The 8,418-nt window shown below is 42.9% G+C and overlaps 1 long non-coding RNA gene across 1 annotated transcript; it reads right to left on the reverse strand.

The window, feature by feature from the left end:
• Nucleotides 1–3,785: 3,785 nt before the first annotated feature.
• LOC140410268 (uncharacterized) lies at nucleotides 3,786–6,808 on the reverse strand. Its single transcript, XR_011940600.1, has 3 exons — nucleotides 6,682–6,808; nucleotides 6,407–6,567; nucleotides 3,786–6,294 (listed from the first exon to the last, which is right to left on the reverse strand). It is a non-coding gene; the product is annotated as an uncharacterized lncRNA (long non-coding RNA).
• Nucleotides 6,809–8,418: the final 1,610 nt, after the last annotated feature.

The following is an 8,418-nucleotide window of genomic DNA, read 5'->3' on the forward strand; positions in this document are numbered from 1 at the left end:
TAGATTATCCCACAAGAGGAAACTTACTTTCCACATACACCCTGTCAAAAAAAACCTCAGGACCTTGTATGTTTCAATCAAGTAGCCTCTTACTCATCTAAACTCCAGAGGATAGAAGCCTAGCCTGTCCAGCCTTTCCTTTTAGAACAACCCATCATTCCAGGTATTAATCCAGTAAATCAAATCTGACTGCTTCCAGTGTGTTTACATATTTTCTTAAATGGGACCATACTGTACACAGTGGTTAGATGTGGTCTCATATCTGTATAACTGAAGCATAATCTCCCGACCCAAAAGAGAAAACGCTGGAAAATCTCAGCATGTCTGGCAGCACCTGTCAGGAGAGAAAAGAGCTATGTTTCGAGTCCAGATGACCCTTTGTCAAAGCTAAAATGCACAGAAAGTGGGAGATGTTTATGCTGTAGGGCGAGGGAATGAAAGCTGAGTCATAGCCACGGAAACCAAGCGAAAAGAGTGCTTAAAGCCACAGAAACCAAGGGGAAAGAGTGCTAATGGTAGTCCCCAGAGAGAATAAAAAGTGTGAAAGGCCAAACAGCAGAGAAACTAACATCAGAGGGTAAGCTGTGACAAATGTAGATGTGGAGGATGGGAGACATGGATGGGAAAGAGGTAAAATGTGAAAAAGGGGGAAGCAAAGGGGATAAAAGGCAAGGAAAGGGGGGATAAGATAGGGGGAAGAGTGTGTGTGGGGGGAAATATATGTAAAGAAAGACAAGAAAGAAATAAAAGGTATAATTTTCCGACTCTTGTGTACGAATCTCCTTGTAATAAATGGTAACTTTCTATTAGTATCGTGTGTAGCCACATAAAATGGCTGATTCCCGATTAGAATGGTCAAACCCCGATCTAAAATGGCGAACGGAAGAGGCTGATGGGAAAATCAGCCAACAGGACTCAAACGGACAGCTGCAGGTAAAACAGTGTATTCGCCTCTGGGGGAATCCAGACAGACCGATACCTGCAGCCATCAACATCACAACAACCCAGACATCTGCATACTAAGCAGCCATTCCCGGGAACAATTGCTACACATTAGCAACATAAAGCAGCTCCAGACCTTTCGGCGCCAGCAGAGGCTGACACAAAGAAAGGTAAATAACCCCCCCCCCGATCAAGGAATCGCCCTATTATTGGAGCATATCGAACCAAGTGATTGGGACCAAGTCCAATCACTTGGAACCAGGGTCAAGGTCCGCCCCGAGAGGCGGGAAGCCCCTGGGGACTATAAGAATAGGAGCCAAGTTCAACTTGACCCTTCTCTTCCTGCTCGCAACCTTCGCAAGAACCTTCGACAAAGAAACTGTAAGTCTGACTCCAGCGATCGCTACCCGATAGACACTCCTAACCATCGACATGTATCAGCCTTTGAATCCCGCAGGCTCTGGACCAATTCAAAAGACCATTCGTTTCCCTGACTTGGTGGGCCATTTCCAAAGTTAAGTATTGGCCTGTTAGTTGTAGGTTTTAGTCTAGAAGTAGGATTATTGTATAAGTATTAATTGCTGTATATAATAAACGAGCATTGATTTAACTCTTACTAAGCGGTGTGCTGCATTATTAATCATTACTTAAACTTGAACCACGTGGTGGTATCAGAGAGATACCTGGCGACTCATGAGCAAAGGTGACAGAATTAGAGCTAATAAACTACGGCTAATAAGAGCAACACGTGTCCTTAGTATCATGGGCAGCACAGTAGCACAGTGGTCAGCACTGTTGCTTCACAGCACCAGGGTTCCAGGTTCAATTCCCAGCTTGGGTCACTGTCTGTATGGAGTCTGCACATTCTCCCCGTGTCTGCGTGGGTTTCCTCCGGGTGCTCTGGTTTCCTCCCACAAGTCCCGAAAGATGTGCTGTTAGGTAATTTGGACATTCTGAATTCTCCTTCTGTGTATCCAAACAGGCACCAGAATGTGGCGACTAGAGGCTTTTCACAGTAACTTCATTGCAGTGTTAATGTAAGCCTCCTTGTGACAATAAAGATTATTATTTTAAAAAGATTATTATTATATTATGATACCCTGCAGATGTACTGTAATCTGATTGGTTCGGGGTGGTGGAGGGGGTGACGTGGGAGGGTGGACAAATCAGGAATTGCTGGAGTGTAGGGAAGCGTGGGTGGAGCAGCACCACATAACATTCTGCTGCCTTAGTGCAGTTTGTAGAGGCAGGTAGCCTTGGGGAAAACATAAAGGAAGACTTGAATTTATATAGCACTTTTGGTGAGCATTGGACATTTCAAAGCCTTTTACAGCCAATTAAGTACTTCTTGAAATGTAGTCACTGTTCTGATGTCGAAAATGCGGCAGTTGATTTGCGTTCAGCAAACGCCAACAAGCAGCAACGTAATAACCGTCAGATAAATTGTTTTTTGTGATGTTCATTGAAGAATAAATATTGAGCAGAATGTCGAGGATAACTCACCCCTTTTTGCTTCCAAGTAGTGTCATGGGATCTGTTCCATCCAGCGGTGCAGACAGATGGGTCCTCACTTTCATGTCTCGCCTGGAAGGCAGCACCTCAGCCAGTAAGATGCTCCCTCAGAAATGGACTTAATTTTTGCCCTCAAGTCCAGGAGGGACACATTGCTGACCTTGATGTGATCATGGGCTGCAGTAGATTTGATGCTCTGTATTATAACAATATTTAGTTTGGACTTACTAGGAAGACCTGGGATGGGCAGGTGTTTCATTGCAAAAATCCACTTTTGGGACTCAGGGATCAAAAGCTGGTTCTGTTCGATTAGAATGTATAAATGAGCCTGTTGGTAATGTAATGTGATTTACAAAACCAACAACTTCAATTTGATATGCAATCATTTTCTAAAATGTTGCAAATGTTATGCAAAAGTCAAAAGGAAATCTAGATCTGATCGAGATATGCCAATTGTTCTTTGGGACTATGGCTAAACCTATACAATTGGACTTCTACCACCTATATCACAAATCTGAATATTTCTACTGGTGATTTATATACCCGCAACATTTACAGAAACTGACCTTGAACATATTTGTGTCAGCATCATTTTCATGGAAAAGCATTGTGTACCAGACTGGTAAGTGCTCACTTAGTGACCCTTTAGCCTACAGTTGGTGCTCAATTCTGGTTTATAGTGTTCAATTCTGGTTGGCACACTACCAGAAGGATGTGGAGGCTTTAGAGAGGGTGCACAAGAGATTTAGCAGGATGTTGCCTGGTGTGGAGGGCATTAGCTATGAGGAGAGGTTGAATAAACTCGGTTTGTTCTCACTGGAACAACAGAGGTTGAGGGGCAATCTGATAGAGGTCTACAAAATTATGAGGGACATAGACAGAGTGGATAGTCAGAGGTTGTTTCCCAGGGTAGAGGGGTCAATTATTGGGGGCATAGGTTTAAGGTGTGAGGGGCAAGGTTTAGAGATGTACGAGGCAAGCCTTTTACACAGAAGGTAGTGGCTGCCTGGAACTCACTACCGGAGGAGGTGGTGGAAGCAGGGAGATAGTGACGTTTAAGGGGCATCTTGACAAATACATGAATAGGATGGGAATAGAAGGATACGGACCCTGGAAGTGCAGAAGATTTTAGTTTAGACGGGCAGCATGGTCGGCACAGGCTTGGAGGGCCCAAGGGCCTGTTCCTGTGCTGTACTTTTTTTTGGTTCTTTGTTCTTTTGGACTTGGTCACTGTTCTTCAGTGCGATCTAAAGCCTACATGTGTCCCTCCACACGTATGTGGTTTATATATAACTTAGAAAAGAGTGTGAAGCAACCTGATACAATGGAAATGGCAATGCAGTTTAAAATATTTTATTAAAAGATTGCAATGAATTTACATCACACATGGAGTAAGTGTTAAATACACTCTGAAACTGCAAACCTGCATTTATTTGATTCACAACATCGGCAAAAATACCTTTGTAACACTGTGAGCACCATTGCACGGCGACTTCCGAAATTCGTAAAATATTTGTTTTATCGTCCACAGTGTTGAGGGTGGGTGAGAGCCCGAGAACCATAACATTGTTTTCTTATCTTGCAATTTTTAATCGTTGACAACTATAACCCAGCCATGTTAATTAGGAATGATGTGGAGATGCCGGCGTTGAACTGGGGTGGACAAAGTAAGAAGTCTTACAACACCAGGTTGAAGTCCAACAGGTTTGTTTGGAATCACTAGGTTTCGGAGCGCAGCTCCTACATCAGGTGCTGGGCTCCGAAAGCTAGTGATTCGAAACAAACCTGTTGGACTTCAACCTGGTGTTGTAAGACTTCAATTAGGAAGACCACGATTCCCATTCCTGATGGTGAAGTGGGGCAGAGGATTGTCTTGTACAGAGCGATTGAGATCAAGAGTCCTCACACACATTTATTTATGTTTGAATAGTTGCACAAGGATGCCCTGCATTAAATTATTTCGTTCACCGAAAAGCAAAAACCGTCTTCAACAAGAAGTACTTTATACCCATGACACACATCCGCAGGAGTCCGTGTGGGGAGATGTCTCCTACCTCTATCCTAACCACTACATATATTCGCAGTGAAACTACATCCATGTAAATATTCTGCAACTATTGTAGAATACGGGTCACATATCATCACATTACACACGCAAGGATATAAACATGCCTTGACCAAAAACCCATCCCTTCAATATGAAGGCTTGTGGCTGATTAGTAACCGGCTTTTATAACATTTTCTGCAGCAAGGATTCGCTGACGAAAATATTGGAGAAAAATGAAACACTAACAATCAGTTTGTTACATGGATCATTAAGTTACATTAATCGACAAAAATCTGTACTACTGGATCTGACTGTCATCACGTTATACCACACGGTGTTCGTTTACTAGATATCGTTTCTACCAATAATCCAAACATGATTTATCAAAACAAATCATTGTTCCATCTCTGACATACATCAACAGAATAAATATGGATAGATTTCACCGACATAGGTCCCTTCGTGGAAGTTACAACATCGAAGCAGGTCACTCCGCTCATCCAATCCATATTGGCGTTTAACTTCCACACGGGTAAACAAAAAGGGGGTGAAGACAGGGCCTCCAACAATGTAGCATTCCTCCAGTGCTACACTGACATGCTATGTTCTCAAGTCTACAATGGAACCCGAAATTATTACCCTTGGATTCAGAGATAAGAATGAGCAAAAGTGAGCCAAAGCGACACTCCAACTATTGTCTCTTCACTGTAAATACACTAATGCAGCTCCGAAAGTCTGCAAATATTGCAGAACACACGTCGTATATTATGACATTAAAAATGGATCTGGATTTAACAAACTATCCTGCTCCTTCAATATGAAGAAATGTGACTGTACCCATTAACCGAATTCTGTTAACCCTTTTAGGGCCCCGGAGACCTGGTCACAGCTTGCCAGCCATCCATGAGAATGCCGAGAAGAAGCAAATTACCAATAACAATTTATAAAACTGATCATTTGGGGTATTTCTATTAATCCAAAAGATTACAAGGTTATTGTCGGCCCGCCTGTTCTCACGGTGCTCAGTTTATTGGCTACCTTGACGAAGTTATTGAGACAATTCTTTCAATCTCTGACACGTCAACAATATCGATACAGAGAGGTTCCTCCTACATATACAACTTCGTAGAAGTTAAAGCATGGAAACGAGGCTTTCTTTAACTTCAGGACAGGCAAAAATATATATTTTTAAACAGCACCTTCAACAATATGACGCTCTTTCAGTGCTACGCTCAAGTGTCAATTTACCTTGTATGCCCAAATCCGTACTTAAAATCAGGAGCTTTGTGTTTAGAGCTGAGAATACTACCTCCTCAGCCAAGCTGGCACAGATACCTCCACTTACTGCCTATCTTAATTCAAATAAACTAATCCACTGAGAAGGAACTACAAAATGGAGAACACGGGTCACAATGTATAACATTACACTGTTAAACTGTCCATCTCCTTCAATGTGAAGGTATGACGCTGCTTCCATTCTGGAATACTGTTTGACACCAGGATACAGCTCCAGTGATCTGCATTGGACAACTATCGCTTCCTCACTTCTTGCCTATGTTCCAAATGTTTCAGCTCTACCAGTATGCCTCGAGTTGGTGAGGCGCTGACCTGTCAGACGGGTCCAGTCTGAGTAGAAACACGGAACAATATCTGCATTGTGAGCTCAGCGAAAGTGTTTCCTGGATTTTCTTCCTAAAAAGAAAATGTCCATTGCGTGCGGAGCAGGCACAACACATCGCTCTCTCTCTTTAGGCAGCCTCCGAGTATCCTCTGTGTAAAAGCGATGAGGGTCACTAAGAAAGTGCAAAGAAAAAAATGAGTCAGGAACACTCTGATTCGGGAGCAAGAAACTGATTTCAATTGTACTCTTTACAACTGCTATGTGTTAAAGATTGGGAGCCTTACCGGAGACTTGCTGGCGATTCTATGGTTTCCGGTATCCTCTCATTTTTAGCAGGGGGCTGTTAAAATATTGCGATCTGTAGATGTTTCTGAATCGACAATAGGTGAGTGTTCGATCTAACCCGAGCTGATCTCTGCGCCTTTCTTGTTGATGTTTCCAAGAACTGAAAATCACAAATAAATATTTCAACAATTCAAAAAACTCCAATCAGTTAACATATTATTCATATTAACCAGTTAATGTCAATGCGACGAGTTATAAATATAATCTCACTCACGTTAAATTGTTGTATTTTTGGATTACCTTCCATCAGCTCTCTGGACCCTTTGCAGATGAGCCTGAAGCAGGGGTCTGACACGCCCAGCCTGCTGGAGCTAACCCCAACAACTTCTGTATTTATAGCGCCGGATGGGCAGGGAGAAGCGTGAGTTCGGCTTTCTTCACCGTTCCCACACTCCAGAGCCAATGGCTGCTGTCAGAGGGACAATGGCCAGAATGTTTCTCTTTGATTGAGAAATTAGCCACAGTGACAGAGACTCTGGAGACCATCTGGAAAGCTGGTAAGAGTCAATAAAGCCGAGTCAGCCGGGCTCCTCTAAGGCTATGGGAACACGAAGAGCAGATCTCCCTGCCCCACTGCCGCCAATTTGCCCCCCCAGTACAGGAGGACAGCAGTGCGGCCTTCTGTCTCACTCTGCATATTTTCTTTAAGATTAGCTTGTGTGGCGAATGATTTAGAGGCCGGGCAGAAGTTTCAAAGTAAAACCATTAATAGCCACCCCCCGCCCTTCCGTCCCCAGAATTACACTTTTTACAGCAACGATTTGCAGTAGAATCTGATGAAGGTTAAATCAATAAAGCTTAGCTGGAAGAATCTGCAACAAGAGGCTTGCAGCTGATTCCTGACGGACAAATATTTTCAGGATGATTCATATCTGATCCAGATCTGCGATATTGGGAAAAGGGATATTGCTGACAGTTGTGTAGCTCCTAGTCCCTCGGGTATTTTGCTGTGTTTAGCCGAATGACATCTTCACTGTTCACTCTTCACAACACATGGGCAATCCGCGGCACGTGGGAGACACGAGCAGCCGCTGCCAGCACTGAAATGAACGGGAACTGAGCTTGGATGGCGAGTGAGACACAATGTTACGAGCATCCGGTTCTACTTTAGTTTAATTTTTTTAAATATTAGACAATTTATATGAGATAGTATTACAGAATCACAGAATTGTTAAGGTACAATTTGGCCCATCGAGTCTGCACCGGTCTCCCAACGAGCAACTTGCCCAGTGCCATTCCCCCAGTAAACCTGCAAACTCCTGCTTTTCAGATAAATGTCTATAATTCCCTTTTGAATCGAACTTCCCTTGTCACACTCTTAGGCAGTGCGTTCCAATCCTCAATCACTCACTCGCTGTTTATTTTTTCTCATATTACTTTTGCTTGTTTTACAGATTACTTTAACGTAAAGGAAAATGTATTTTCTTTTATTTCCTTTTCATTTCATGTACTTAATGATCTCTTAAGCTGCTCGCAGAAAAATACTTTTCACTGTACCTCGGTACACGTGACGATAAACAAATCCAATCCAATTCTCGATCATTTCATCACGAGTGGGAACAGTTTCTCTCCATGGACTCTATCCAGGCCCCTAATGATTTTCAATATCTCTATCAAATTGCTTCTCAGCCTTCTTTTCTCCAAGGAAAAGTACAAAACTCTACAATCTTCCTTCATACCCCAAGTTTCTCATCCCTGCAACCATTGTCAAGAATATTTTCTGTACTCCGATTAATTGTTTTTTAAATTTAGAGTTTCCAATTATTTTTTTCCAATTGGGGCAATTTAGCATGGCCAATCCACCTACCCTGCGCATCCTTTGGGTAATGGGGGTGATACCCACACAGACATGGGGAGAATGTGCAAACTCCACGCGGATAGTGACCATATATAGAATTTACAGTGCAGAAGAGTCTGAACCAGCCCTTGGAAAGAGCACCCCACTTAAGCC

The sequence above is a fragment of the Scyliorhinus torazame genome, chromosome 1 (assembly GCF_047496885.1).
Source record: "Scyliorhinus torazame isolate Kashiwa2021f chromosome 1, sScyTor2.1, whole genome shotgun sequence".
NCBI lineage: Eukaryota > Metazoa > Chordata > Chondrichthyes > Carcharhiniformes > Scyliorhinidae > Scyliorhinus > Scyliorhinus torazame.